This window comes from Mixophyes fleayi, chromosome 1 (genome assembly GCF_038048845.1).
Source record: "Mixophyes fleayi isolate aMixFle1 chromosome 1, aMixFle1.hap1, whole genome shotgun sequence".
In the NCBI taxonomy this organism is placed as follows: Eukaryota; Metazoa; Chordata; class Amphibia; order Anura; family Limnodynastidae; genus Mixophyes; species Mixophyes fleayi.
In genome coordinates this window covers 391663744-391679367 of record NC_134402.1, presented here as the reverse complement: position 1 = coordinate 391679367, position 15624 = coordinate 391663744, and the positions used below count along the sequence as shown (strand labels likewise).

Below are 15624 nucleotides of genomic sequence, written 5' to 3'. Positions count from 1 at the left end.
ATGGTTATGTGAACGTTTACAATTAATTTTATTTGTCATAATCATATTGTTGCTAAGCACCCTCTTCCGTCTCTTTCTCCAGAAAACGGTCTTCCTCTTTATCTCCGAATCTATTTTATGAAAGGAGGGCATTAATTATCAATGCCTTTAATTCAATAATAATGAGGGCTGCAAGATGTGCTGGTTTAGATGGAGGAGTCTATGGGCTGTTCTGAGAGGTTTTCAGAGAAGCTTTATTTTTACAGTTCCTGAAGAGCTGCTAGTAATGTCTCCATGCACAACAGCCTCTCAACACTCCACCTCTCAACACAACATCATTTCTAATTTTGGGTCCATGATTAATAACTCCTTTTCGGAGATGCCTTAAACTCTTCTCATTTCACTGTAAATACAACATAACAATTGTTGAAGCGAGTATGAGACATTGAATTCACATACAACATTGTATATATATACATATAAATAAATAAATATATATATATATATATATATATATATATATATATATATATGTATAAATATATATATATATAAAAGTATATATATATATATATATATATATATATATATATATACATACCCGAAACATTGTAAATTAAACACTTCCCACAAAAAATGTTCCGTGTGCAATTTGTGAACCATTACACAGTCAAGTGAAAGGGGACATACTTTTAATATATGTGATATGGTGACAACAATCATATTTATTGCACTGCAGCTTGAGCACTAGTGGTAAAAGCATATACTTCATGACCTGTGATAGTGTGGAGCAGTGTTTCTTAACTCCAGTCCCCATGCACCCCCAATAGCTCCTGTTTTGAGGATTTCTGTCTGTGGAAACAAGTGGGACAATTACTGACCCAGCCAAGTAGACTAAGGGGTATATTTACTAAACGGCGGGTTTGAAAAAGTGGAGATGTTGCCTATAGCAACCAATCAGATTTTTGCTGTCATTTTGTAGAATGTACTCAATAAATGATAACTAGAATCTGATTGGTTGCTATAGGCAACATCTCCCTTTTTCAAACATGCAGTTTAGTAAGTTTACCTCTAAGTCACCTATGCATGATTAACAAAATCCTGAAAACATGAACTGTTGGGGGTGCGTGAGGACTGGAGAAACACTAGTGTGGAGCAGATAGAACACACTAGTAAATCATGTGCACTCCACGGCAAAGTAAATATTGTACAGACCTGTTTATCAGCCTCTGAAGAGGTTAAAATCCCCTGAAAACTGCAGTATTCAGGGGATTACCGCCAGAGCCGTAACTTAGAATTCTAGCGCCTGGGGCAAGAAAGACAAATGCCGCCCCCCCTAGCCCTCAATTTTAACCAAATTAGCCTAAAATATTCCTAAATTGCACCACCCTTCAGTGTTGCGCCCTGGGTGGTCGCCCCTATCCCACTGTCCTAGTTACGGCCCTGAATTTACCGCATTAATTAGTAACGAGGCTAATTATGATATCCCTGATATCTGCTGTGGTCCCAGTGTAATTTTTTGCAAATCCAACCCCCATAGGTGGCTATTGCTACTGCAATTATGCACTGTTTATCAAGCTCCAACTTCATTCACTGTTGTAGTCTATGGGCAGGGTAGGCTGGTAAATTTAGCCCTTTGGGGCAAGACTCGACTCAGCAACCTATTTTCAATGAAAAAAAAATGTTGGTGGCCCAGTGACCCAGCCCAAGGAAGCACAATATGGGACTGGCCCAAGGGGCAGATGCCCCCCTGCCCCCCAGCACAGCCTGCCACCGTCTATGGGCAGAGCATTGCAGGAGAGAGATCTTCAGCTCCCTCCCTGGCAGGTTTTGTAAATGGCAGGCCATCGCAAATTCTGCCTGGCCATAGCAATTGTGATAACTTTCCCGCCTGAACAATGTTTGTAAACAGATACGTTAAATCATTTCTTACCAATGTGATAAGCAGTGATAAGTAACGTGATAAATAGACCCCACAGTCTGATGATCAGAGTACAATGCAGAGCCTAATCTGGTGACCATAGTATGACGCTGAGTCAACATTTAGGTGACTACTGCATAATGCTGAGGCGATATTCTGGGGACAACATGACCAATTCACAACCCTTACTCAGTTGACTATGGTATATTGTAAAGCAGTTATTTTATGACTTCTGTAGAGCACAGTGTACTACTGAGGTAGACACACTCCTAGGGCTAGATTTACTAAAAGGCTGTTTGCTCAAAGCCGCTTTTCGGCTATTTTTCCGGCAGTTTTGAAACCGCCGGATTTACTAAAGTCCAAACCACCGTTAAAACGGCCAGAATTGACATTTTTCAAAACCACCACTTTACAAACCGCCATCCCGACTTTAACAATGATGAACATACAAACAGCCGGATTTACTAAGCTGGGGTTTTCAAAACCGCCGCAAAACAGCCATCTAAGCGGCCAAAATAAAAGAGGTGGTTGTGAATGGCGAAATTGATCAAACAGCATTTGGAAAATCCTAATTTATTGATAACGGAACAAAATAAATTTAATATTAACTTATGAGAGAATTTTTTTTTCATATTTTTTCAAAGGGACACTATTATAGCATGGAAATGTGAATATATAATATTATTAATTGATTGTTAATGGTGGATATAATTATTTATGTTGCACAATTTGTCATTACAAATTGTCCGAATAATATAATAATTAAATAATTTTATCCCCTTAATATAATTAAATTTTTTCCCCTCATAAGTTAATATTTAATTCATTTTGCCCCTTAATCAATAAATAATGATTGCCAACATAATTTAAATGTCAATGGTGTTTTCTCTTATGTTCAGAATGGCAAAATAGTTCAAACAGCATGTTTGAGCTATCAAGTCATTCTGAAGCAGGTATTAAAACTGTCCTGTCTTTTGGATGGAGGTTTTGATGGCGGTGGTTTGGACAAAACCATCGGCGGTTTAGCTTTTTCAATTGTCCATACATCGCCAGTCATTTTAAATTGAAGCCTCAAGCTGCTCTACAGTAAATGTGGCGGTTTGGGCAGCACGGTGGCTTAGTGGTTAGCACTTCTGCCTTACAGCACTGGGGTCATGAGTTCAATTCCCGAACATTGTGAGTAGTTTGTATGTTCTCCCCGTGTTTGCGTGGGGTTCTTCCGGATGCTCCGGTTTCCTCCAACACTCCATAAGCATACTGGTAGGTTAATTGGCTGCTAACAAAATTTACCCTAGTCTGTGTCTGTGTGTGTGTGTATGTTAGGGAGTTTAGACTGTAAGCCCCAATGGAGCAGGGACTGATGTGAGTGAGCTCTCTGTACAGCGCTGCGGAATTAGTGGTGCTATATAAATAAATGGTGATGATGATGATGATGGACCACTAAACCGCCGGCGATGGGTGGCGGTTTCAAACTGCAACCAAACTCGATTCTTAGTAAATCTAGCCCCTACAAAAGATTGTATCTGAGGTGAATATGATCAGCACTATTTAAATAAACAATAATAATAGTAACAAATTTTCTCGGTTAGTGTAACTCTTTTGTTTTAAGGTTAACTCTACGGAAGAGGCCATATCCAGATAATATAGTGCCTTATTACCTTCCTAATAAACACACTCTTTCTGGAGTTCCCACAAACCATGCTGTTGTGTACAGTTTATGACACCTTCTACTGATACTGCACTGGAACCTGAGGTTGGATTCAACTCCTCCCTGGCATCAGTCTAAGTTAAAATGCTTGATCTGGCATTGTAAAGTGAGCACTGTGTCCTCTTTCCAGTTACGGTACCCCTCTATGTATGGTATCCATGGCACACTATGGGTTTTTACAGCTTATTTGCTACGGTGCTGAACCTGTGCAGTTTCCAAAATGTCAAAATATGAGGCAAACATTTTACAGCACTGCAGAATATGTTGGTGCAATACCAATAAACACTAGATGATAGATAGATAGATAGATAGATAGATAGATAGATATACACATATATTATATGCATTTTTATATATATATATATATATATATATACTTTATAGTGTGCATAAAAGTGTTTCTGCTTTCCCATGTTAACTGAGGCATATGTTTGCGAGGTTGTAATCTTGTGTTCTTTTGCCAACGCTGACAAAGGTCTGGTTGTCAGTGATACCTTTAACAGCTAAAATTATACCAGACTGACAGGAGCAGGTGCTGGTGGGCCTGCCAGACACTTGTGCAGGGGAATCTCGCTTCTTACAGGTCAACAGCTAGAGGGGAAAAAGCTACTGTCCTCATGTTAGATACAGAGTGAGGCAAGAACCCGCACTGGGGGTTTCTCTTCAAAGCCAGCTGGTCTGGCTTTATTATACAGGAATTTTTTTACCTGTCAGAGTTTGGTCAACATACCCCTCAGCAGGTGCTGTAGGGCACAACTTCCTGGAGAAGCAGGGCACTGGTAAGTTTTTGTGTTTTTTTTTAATGATAAAATAGTTATTAGATATGTTTGGTACTCACTGTACTCAAGGCATGGCTCTATTCTCTGGTGATTCAATGCATTACAACTAAACCAGATTTGTTTTCTATAGAGTAGTCTCTAAGGTGAAAATGTTAAGTTTGTTTTTTTAAATACTTTTTACTTTTGTAAGACAGTGGATATACATGTAGAAGGTTTTGTTTTGTGATTGTCTACGTTAATTAATTTGTTTCCATATTCCAGTACACTGAATTGACAGCACGGACTGAAAGTTTATACAATTATGTTTAAATCCATTGGCCGTTTAAGTCATGTGCTGGTGTTCTGTAAATATTTCTGTGAATGTTTGTTATTAATATAAAGAACATTATAAACAAAATGTAATGGCACTCTTCAATGCATGTAGGAAATGGCTATATTGCTCCATAAGACCATAATTGCAGACAGCTAAGAACTTCATATTTCCAAGTTACAAGTCTGTTTATTCATTTTATGTTTTGTGCCATTTTAGCATGGAGTTTAACAATTTTTTTGTATGAACATGAAAACAAGAGTTACCACAACAAAAAGTTTGTGCCAAGAATTAATTCCTTTAACTTTTCAGTCTTAATTTTACCGTCTGGATTTAATAAAGTGCATTTTTTCTCAATTAATGGGAACAGCAAACATTTTTTAAAGCCTTCGTCAACAAAACTGGTCCAGTTTAGCAGCCGCTCCACAGTAAATGTTGAAAACAATGTCCACTTAGTACTCTAGAATTATGACGGATAATATTTTTCTATAGTAAATCCAATGTTGTGCTAATAAAAAGAAGTGTAGATTATATAGGAATATTATTCTAATAACTGGAAGTTATTGTGTGTGTTTCTTATGACCCATACATATTTGTATTGTCCTTTTGTTAAATAAGGATGGAAAGGAATCTGTATGGAAGTAGTACTACATGTGTTTAGGCATAATAGCAGCATGTTAACGTGTAATCACGACTTCTCCAAAAAACACGGTCACGACCTTAAAGTGATTCAGAGCTGATGTTGCAACACATCTAACCTAACAAAGTAAGAAATTAAGGCTGAGACGTACGACTGAACAGTTTTACAAAACAAGGATTGTATATAAAATCATCCAGTTATATAGTTTATGATATGTACACAGTATACGAGTCACTGTGGATATATGACTTGAGAATGCTTATGTCTTGGAATACTTAGTGATAAGTTTATTCAAAGCGTATCTGCTGCCCTTCATTTCATTTCAATGATTTGATTACAATGTTAACAATAAAAAAGGAGGACAGTAGTCAATGGTGATATCTGAAAGACAAAATATATTACATTTGTGTCTAACAATGTATAATTCACCCACCTGTTGGGGTGGATTAAATGGGGATAGTATTGCACAAGATGAAGCAGGAGGGTAAAGAGAGGAAGAATGTAAGAAAGTAATGCTTAATTGACATAAACTTATTTTATTCAAATTAGTTATGAAATATTCTTTACAGCAGGCTGCTAACCCTTCTCACAATGTTTTTATCTGGGAGTCAGCTACACTGACCGAAACACAGTCTTGTATTAATATATTGCTTTTATTTACTTTGCAGATACCTACAAAATAATTCTAAGATTTAATCAATATTTTATTGTAATTAGAGACTTGTACAAAATATTAAATATACTGTATATTTTATATTATTAATAGCTAGTTGAAGAATTGCTAGTTGACGAGAGTTCTACACAGTGTTAGAGTGTAGTTACTGTCTTAGTATAACTTAGTAAAAACTTGTTACTGTTGGTCTAAGTCACAAAACAGCTGTAATTACATAATTTATAACTAACAAATGTTTTCAGTAGGCAATATAACAATTGTGTTTATGTATACTTGTGTTATAATATGGGTTAACTAGTCACTTATGCCTCTGTCAGGATATTGTTATTGATATTGGTTCACTACAATTCTAAAGATGATCTGCGTTTTCTATTACTGAACAATCATACCATAAATTACACAATGGCAAAATATGCTTTGAATACATAACGTTTTTGTTATGATTTTAGGAAACAACAAGCTATTGGATATTTTTCTATTGTCTGTCTTTTGTTATGTCGTTATTGTTATGTCTTTAAATAATTGTTTTCTTGGCACTGTTACAATGAGTATGTTACATATAGATTGCCCATGACATGGTGGCATAAGCAAAAATTGACATAAAATACAGTTTATACTGTATATAATAGTTTTATGTTTTTTTTGTAAATTCAGAGTAGCTTGCTGATGTCAATGGTATAATAAAACAGAAAAACAGTATAGCAAGTAAAGATAGGTACTAGATTACTGGCACCAAGGAGGACTCAAGGCCATGACATTGTGCTAGATTGATTGGAAATGTTTGCGATATCTTGATGCCAAGGACTTTTCTTTGCTGAAATGTTAAAATTCCTCTAGGTTCTCCACTGGGGTCATGTTGGTTAAATAAATAAACATTTTCTGATGGGAGATACATAAAGCTACAGCCAACAGTTACTTTTCTCATAGTCTTCTGTGCCATTCTTCCTCTGTAATATGGCATTTACTACAACTGACACAAATTATCAGTCTATTTTACACCATGTGATATACAACACAGCATTTCAGACAAATGGAAGGGACAACAATAAAGAATGTAATCTAAAAATTAGCCATTATGCTAATATAATATGATGTTTTAGCAAAGTAAATATACAATTTGTAACATAGGATTCTTGTAATTTCTTAAAGAACAACGGTAAATACAACGAACATTATAGGAAATGAAACTGTATACAGTATATAAAGTTTCTATTTAGTTTACGGGTGGACAACATACCTAAGGCCAGTTAAAAACCAGTTTAATATATGTTAATATTTTAATTTACCCAATTTATGTGTAACAGTCTATAGTATAAGTTTGTTTCACAACTAAGGGACAGACATAAAGAAATGTTAACAGTTTTAAAATAGTGTTATATGCACAACGGATATAAATTGAAAGTGAACGTAAATGAATTAAGTAAATCATAGTACAGCATTGCAGATGCGGTGTACATGAAAATGAATAGGAACAATTTTGGGGAAATATTTTAATGTAAACCAAACGAAAAGTTATGCTATTACTTCGAACAATGATAATTTTGTTGTGTTATAATGGAAAAGAAACTTGTAACTGACTACAAGTATGAGCCTGTTTTGGTTCATAAACTCGCAATGTATGTTCCATTGTGAGTCTTTAGACTATGGAGAATATTGTACTTACATATTTAGATACAGTAGTTGCAATTTTAACCTACTTTACCAAATTCAAATTCTAAATGGATGCTTATCTATTGTATACGTAATAGAAATAGTCCAGTAACTTCTTGTGTCTATATGTAAAAATAAAAACATAATGTGATTTATAAGTGAACATACATGTCTCCAATATGTAAAATGAGTGAAATAATCCGATCAATTAGGAAAATGTGATCAAACTGAGAACAATAATTTTTCTGTGTCACTTAAATTATGTAGATTAGTTTTTTTCAGCTGAGACTTACTGAGACACAATCCTCGTGATATCAGTATTTCTGAGAACCTTAATACTCATTGCATCAATGGAACATTCTAAATAACTGCTTTAGCATTTGAGTGGGGTGACAGATTCAGCAGATCTTTGGCAGCTGCTTGGGCTAAGCTGTTCCATGTATCAGGGTGGAGCATGTGACACCTGTTGTGGTGAAAAAAAAAACAGCAGCACATTGATATACAGTGTGTTATGTATATGTCACTTATAAAAAAACCAGCCTTGGATTATACACCTAATATGAGTTTACCTACAAGAGTGTCAATAAGTAATATCAAGTGCATTCAGTTATTTGATGTTCCCTGAGTTCTACAAAACTTGTGCAAAAATTGTCTCTTAGTGGCTTATGTTAAGTTGAATGCAAATTGTGTTTCTGGCGTATAATCATACTTAACAACTTTACCAAGATCCCGGAGGGGAGGTGAAGTGTAAGAACGCATGGGGATGGGGTGTGGCGAATCGCGTTATGTCAACGACACAATTATGCAAAGTGTAATTTTGCCACATGGGGCGGGGGTAGAATAATGAAATTCACCATGAATCGTGTCAGGCAGGCCCGGATCCTGCCCACTTCTAGTGATGGCGTGCTCTCCCGGAAGTCCAGAAGACTTACCCAGAATTCAAGAGTCTCCCAAACATTCCAGAAGAGCGGACAAGTATGGGTATAATATGCTTTTTTTACTGCTGGGCCAGTTCCAAAAATAGTGATATGTGATGCTCGGATGTAAAGCGTATCATACAACAGAAACACAATTTGGTTTCAACTTAACACAAGCAACCTAAAGAGCGAGTTGTTTATTAAAACAATATATAAGAAAAAAATAGATGGCTCATGCTTTTCATTAATCTAGATTTTCTCAGAAAGGTCCATTTTTTAGTGGTCAAAAGGGTGTTGCCTACAAGCAAAGAGTTGTGGTCTCATTGTGAAATGGGAGTGGTCTGGATGAATCGCTGTATAGTCTGGGCTGATTGGTGGTGCTGCCTAATTTGTCCCTACTTTCTTCATTTCAGAGATGTTGAGAAGTAGGATGACTTAGTCACGAGTCATGTTAGCCTGTAGATAATTATAGTAAATGTGTCAAGCATTCCCAAGCCACCTATGTTGTCCCTTAGCAACTTTTCAGACCCTAAAGGGGCCATTGAGAATGGGATTGTACAGTACAAGCTAACACTGCTTTTTAGATCACATTGGCCTGTTGTGGTGCTCTCTTTTCATAATTTGACCCTCTACACAGGCACTGTATGCTTATTGTACATTGTAAAAAAAAAATAAAAAAAAATTCTGGTCAAAACATTGTCTTCTTCCCTATTTTGACTTCCCTCTTTTTATTAAATGTTTCTGTTTTCTTCAAATGTACTTCTTGTTTGACCCTTATTTACCTATTTTTGGATGCAGAATACAAAAAAGAACAGAGCTGTCTATATTTAAAGTGTATAATATGGATTTTTATCTTGTGCACTTTGTAACTGGAAACTGCACCATCTCCCAAGTAATGTTAAGACCATTAGCACTATAAAACTTTTTTGAAAAGTAGGGAATATCTTTAAGTATCTCCAATCATAGCTCATTTTAGGATGCAATATATGGTTCTTCCATGGCTGCTGTTTAAGAAACCACTGCCCTTCTATATGTTGTCCATGGTTTTGACCAAAATCACTTGGTAGCTCAACAGGCACCTCTAAGACTTATTTCCTTTAACACACTATTTTTATTTAACTTGTTTAGTACAAACATCTTTTTTGATATACCTAAATATTTTTAGAGGTTTACACGGTATCTGAGATTTACAACGAGCCCCAAACCCCTGTGATGTCCTATAATGATTCTATCAAAGGATCATTATTGGACATGGGGAAAAATGGGTTGGATGATGATGACAATTGGCTTTTGTATGCAGTCCCCTTCTGATTGCACTAAAGACCTCAAGTGACATCCACACTATCTCCAGAGAGCTGAATGAGCAGCTACGTGTGTGACCAAATGAATGATGAGCCTGTCATTAAACTCTCAGTACCAGCAGCAGACCTGGCCCAGGTGTGGGCACATTTACAAATTTTTCATACTATATGTGTGAGATACGGAAACAGATAAACATGAATGAGTGGAACTTTCTAGCCTGTACAGTATGTGCCAGAATGGTGATATGTGTGGGATGAAGTAAGGTTTATCTCTCATGTACAAACTTCCTCTCACATAGGACCAATTTTATTATCAATAGTTTTTAGGCCACAACCCATTGTTATCTGGCTGCAAAGATATTCTTCAGTAAATAACCTTCTTCTCTTGATCCTTCTATAAAATAGATTTGCCTCTCAGAATCTAAAAATGATAGCTTAAAACCCTCAAATAAAGAATTGTGGGTGGAGGTGTGCAAATTTCTCCATAGATGTCCCTTATATGTCAACTATGTATTCAGAACCACAGCTAGAACAGCACAGATACAGACACATATGTATAGATATATATACAACTTACATAGACTACTGGCTTAGATTAAGGAAGAAAAACCTGAACTACATATATTTCTCTTTCAGGCAAACCTTACGGGGCAGCACAGTGGCCTAGTGGTTAGCTCTTCTGCCTCACAGCACTGGGGTCATGAGTTCAATTCCCAACCATGGCCTTATCTGTGTGGAGTTTGTATGTTCTCCCCGTGTTTGCATGGGTTTCCTCTGGGTGCTCCAGTTTCCTCCCACACTCCAAAAACATACTGGTAGGTTAATTGGCTGCTATCAAAAATTGACCCTAGTCTCTCCCTCTCTGTCTGTCTCTATCTGTGTCTGTGTGTGAGTGTGTGTCTATATTAGGGAATTTAAACTGTAAGCTGCAATGGGGCAGGGACTGATGTGAGTTCTCACAGTGCTGTACGCACTGCGGAATTAGTGGCGTTATATAAATAAATGGTGATGTAATGATGATGAAGCTTATGAGAGCACTGCTTAATCTCTGCCGCTGCAGGGATACCTCCTCCTCTCTGTGACCTCTTTCCTGTGCATTGTGAGTTAGTATGGTTAGTTATCATTACCTCTTTTTGCCAGAGCACTGTGTTCCCAATAACAGGGCACTTACTATTGGTAAGGGATGGGGTACAGAGGAAATCTTTTCACTCTTGATATAAATATGATGATAATAATCCTCCCTGCCAGACTGGAGTGACACATATTAGAAGAGAAGTCTACCTACCACCACTTGTAAAACTGTGATGGATAAATAAGGAACACTCTGCTAATTAACCTCTTTCTTCAAACAAATGTCCGGAGTTCATTTTCAGAATAGCACTGTGAATAGTGTGAATCTTTTCACATTGTAAAAAAGCACTTGAATGCTATTGAGATGCAAAATGTTAGTGTTACCATACCTTGACTCTTGAATTCACTTTGCATTTACGTCATCTTTACCGTACTTGGCACTGAATAAAAAATAAAGCCACGGGCACTCTTTAAAAAGAATTCTGGTTTAAGAACAACATTAAAATCACTAAGAAAATCTACTTATTGGAATGACTCAGCATGTTCATGTGGGCATCCAGCACAGCATAACATAGCGGCAAAAACAATTGACAACTCCACCATCTGTCCTTGCCTTTAGACAAAGCTAATAACCTAGAGGTACCAGCTGTGCAAAATTGGAACAAATACATTATCACATTAGGCTATTTTATGTATAGTGAAAGATAACTACTGAAATATGTAAAATAATGATAATTGTAAAAACAGCTTATTACATTTTGCTGCCAATTTACAGTTGTCATAAATGCTTCCAAAGTGAATTGAAAAAAAAATTCCGTAAGACGGTAATGTAATATTAGGATAAAATATTAAAAAGCATAAATGAGAAACAGTAAACTGTATTTTGTTATAATAGTATTTTTATTTTAAGATTATATTTGTGTGGTAAATGACACTGGTAGATGTTTGACTGTTACTGCAGGAAAACAGATGACTTGTACAGTCATTTCTTAAAGTAGTTCTTTCATCATGAATTGATTTTGAACGTTATTTCAAGCCCTTACCTCCCCCAATCTAATAACACCTCCATTATCACGTTGCATGGTAGATGCTCCTGCACCTTTAGAAGCACACAATGTTAGATGAACACCCCAATGTATCTGAAAAAGTGGCAAAACATAGATTTATAAAGACTTCTGTGTGTTTATGAGAGTGAGACAGGTTTACTTAAAATATAATATGCATACAATACCCTTCCCCATCTCCACCCACAAAAAAGGTTACTTATTTTGCATCCAACGTTCAGGTTATCTGGTGTCTTGCTTACTCCCACCAAATACCAGGTCTGCCAGGAGAATCCGCTAATATCTGCGGCACTTTCCTCCCTCCCATCAGCCAATGGGAGAGTGCAGGAGTGAGTAGAGACTATGGTTTGAGGACGCACTAGATAACCTAAAAAATTACCCCCAGGTAATTAACATTTTTGGAGAGGGGTTCACCCAAAACTACATTTTTTAGAGAACAATGCAATGGATTATCGCTTTATCACAGTGAAGAAACTAACTCACCATTGTTTAATTTCTGAGTTTATCTAGCAGCTTTGAGTTATTCCAATTCTACATTCCATATTTGGGTGCCTGGTTGTATTTCATCCTGGCATTAGTGGCAACAGACTTAGAACACTAGGTGCCGGCAAAAAACCAACCTAGTCCACTTAATGTGATGTTGGCTGGTGTTTAAAAGAGGTACCATTTTTGGACAACTACTTTTTACCCCTGTGTAGCAAACAGTGGGGTGCCCCCTTTAATCTTTTCTTCCTATCAGCATAGGATAGGGAAGCTCACCACCCTTTTTTTGCTGAGCTGTTACAGCTGACAACAGAGCATTGAAATCTAACCAGCTCTTTTACAATAAAGCTTCAGTAGAGCTCTGGTGTACTAGGAGTCAGGCAGCCGGTGTAGACTTCTCATATTGTAGTGCAAGGTAGAGCAGTATGATAATCTATAACACAGTGCTTAGTGCTGGGGGCGCTAACATGGGTCCAAATGATGTAGTAGGATTCTCGGGAGATGTCTAGCTCTGCCCCTATCTGGTACCATAAGATTATACCAAATTGTCCCCCAAACTTGCTTGCCACTAAACCCCTGCTCAGATTTTGTTTTAAACCACCTCCAGGCTCATCTATGTAGGTGTTGTACAAGCGCTCCATATACAGTGAAAGACTGGTAATCTATGTTTAAGGATGCTCAGTAATCTCCATTTGTCAGTATATTGTCCAGTTTTTAGATACCATTTGTATGTAGATGAGATGTACCTCATTTGGCAATACATAGCATACGCCTAAGCAATTTACACATCCTACGACATTTTTTTCCTGACTGTGGCTGGTGTGACTGTGGCTCACAGATAGGAAGGGTTTAAAAAGCCATTTTGAAACATGGCAGAGCACCAGTTCTGCCAGATTGATTCTTCAGGCTATCCCTGACACCTAGGGACTGGCTGGACTGTGGGGGTTGGAGGGGGCGGCAGGTGGGCATCTGCCCTCTGGGCTGGTCTCATAGTGGGCTACCTTGGGCTGGGTCACTGGACTATCTGCATTTTTTTTTCCTTTAAAATGTTCCTAACAGGCTGCTGTGTCGAGTCTTGTTCCCTGGGCTAAAATTTGCCAGCCCTCCACTGTTGACACCATTTGCTCCCTGTATTCTAGATTACTCATGATATACTAAACTCAGCTTTGATAGCTGGTGCTCCATCCAGGAAATGCCTAGAAAAAGTTTAGTTGATTGAAGATGCTTAACACAGGAAAATGTTTAAGGTGTAGGAGTAGAAATCACACAGTAAGCGATCTCCTACAGGGGTCAATTCATCAGAGTGTATCTTTCTCAAGTGCGATATTAGATTTGCTGCTATTTATTGAGTTTATTCATGGTGTCAAAAATACCTCACTGCTGGATAAATTAGCCCCACACAGAATAGCTATTAGACAGCAACAACAATCATCAGAGGAAGAATGAGACTTAACAATACATTCCCTGGGAGCTTTTCATAAAGCAAACAGTTTAAAAGGCATAGGTGCTTCACGTTGTCTAAAGTGACTCTTGTTGATTGTAGTGAATACTGTAGGTTGTTGAAAAGGGGAATGTACAACAAATGTAGGAGAGTGATGAATAAAATAAAATTTAAGATCTATATGGAAAAGAGCCCACTGGAAAAAATTACAGCAATAACAAAATAAAAAAAGGAGTTAATAAGATATTAAGAATATGAAAAAGGCCTGATTATTGCTAGGATCATGGGAACAGAAAGGCGTGTCAGGAGATGGGAATAAGAAGTGGCTGAGTGGAGAGGCGGCATGTGGTTGGTTAGTGTGCGGTAAGACTGTGGACACAGCTTCTATAGCCTTATGGTTCATACATACATGTGTTAAAATCAGGCATTTAGTGTAAAGTTGCTAAATGCCCATTAATCCTGATAGTCCATTCTATGTTGCCGTCAGCGATCATGAGTGTGAATGCTGGGTACTTAGTACACTATGCTGCAGGGAAGCTTGCAGAGCGAGCTTTCAACGCTCTCTTAAAAGTGAGGACAAATTACAAGGTTTCCTCTTTGCTTCCAACTGGCTCTGTTTTCCAATTCATGTGTGTACAAGGCCAGGTGCAAACATTTATTCGAAAGGCTTCCTTAGATTTTATGTAAATACTGACATAATAGATAGCGCAACATCTAACTACTCATGTGAGGTTCTAGCAGTATCTAAATAAAGAAAATAGGAGGATAATTTATGCTAATTGAAGAGTGGTAAAGCAAGATAAGCTCATTCACAAATCAGAGCAAATTCAATTTTTTTACATAAATGTACTTGATTATTTGGGACAGCACATGGATTAGTGGGCCAAGATGGTGTTGACTGCTTGCATGAAAACTTTCCCTCCTAAATAATTGATAGTTGAACACATGTACCCCATAATGTGCCCACATCTTACAAAAAAGGCTTGAGGTAACAAATATATAAATGAGATTCAATAGGTGGAGAGAGTATATATACAACGGTTAGTGTCAGGTCAAATAGCCTCTTTTGATCAACTCTTAGCTAATTCTTTCAATGATATAGTTCTAACACTTCAAGCATATAACTGTTGAAGAGTTACCACCACACTTGAGATTAATATAAGACTCAACCAAGAAGAATAAAGCAATACTTAAAATTAGTGAAGGGGTGGTCTTTAAGTGTTAGTTTAACTGAGATTTTATTCTTTCCACCATATGTATTTCCATCTGCACACACAGTGATTTATCTGAGGTTAGCTCCCAAAGGCAGAATGTGGGAATGCACAGAGGTATGTCTGTGGCAGCCAAATAGGATTTGTGCACAGTGAAATGTGCTGCGGGGGTCCATTTTTGCTGGTTAAAAAAATAACCCCCAGAGAATGTTACAAAGTAGAGAAGAATAGTAAAAAGGAGGCGACACTGTCACAGGTCTGATCTTGATGTTCTTCCAGAACAAATACACCATGACACCGAGGGAAACACTTTCTGGGGTTTCTACGAATGTACGGTCTAAGTGAAGCTGTTCCCCAGATCCTTGCCATGGCCACCATCTGAGCAGACTTCAAGTCCAGCATAGTGAACCATAACCTCAACAGTACTGATTTTCACAGGACTGTTTCACTTTACAGTGGACAAAAGGGACAATTCC

At 37.3% G+C, this 15624-nt stretch overlaps 1 protein-coding gene across 18 annotated transcripts in view; it reads left to right on the top strand.

Annotated features, from left to right (window-relative positions):
• Positions 1-4220: 4220 nt before the first annotated feature.
• Positions 4221-15624, top strand: part of MEF2C (myocyte enhancer factor 2C) — a 191394-nt gene continuing 179990 nt past the window's right edge. For 11 of the 18 annotated variants that reach the window (XM_075180822.1, XM_075180771.1, XM_075180789.1 and 8 more), the window contains exon 1: positions 4223-4387. The gene's annotated coding sequence lies outside the window, so the exon portion shown is untranslated. Of the gene's footprint in view, positions 4388-15624 lie in introns of all 18 variants that reach the window. The other 7 variants (XM_075180752.1, XM_075180725.1, XM_075180691.1 and 4 more) reach the window with 2 other exon arrangements.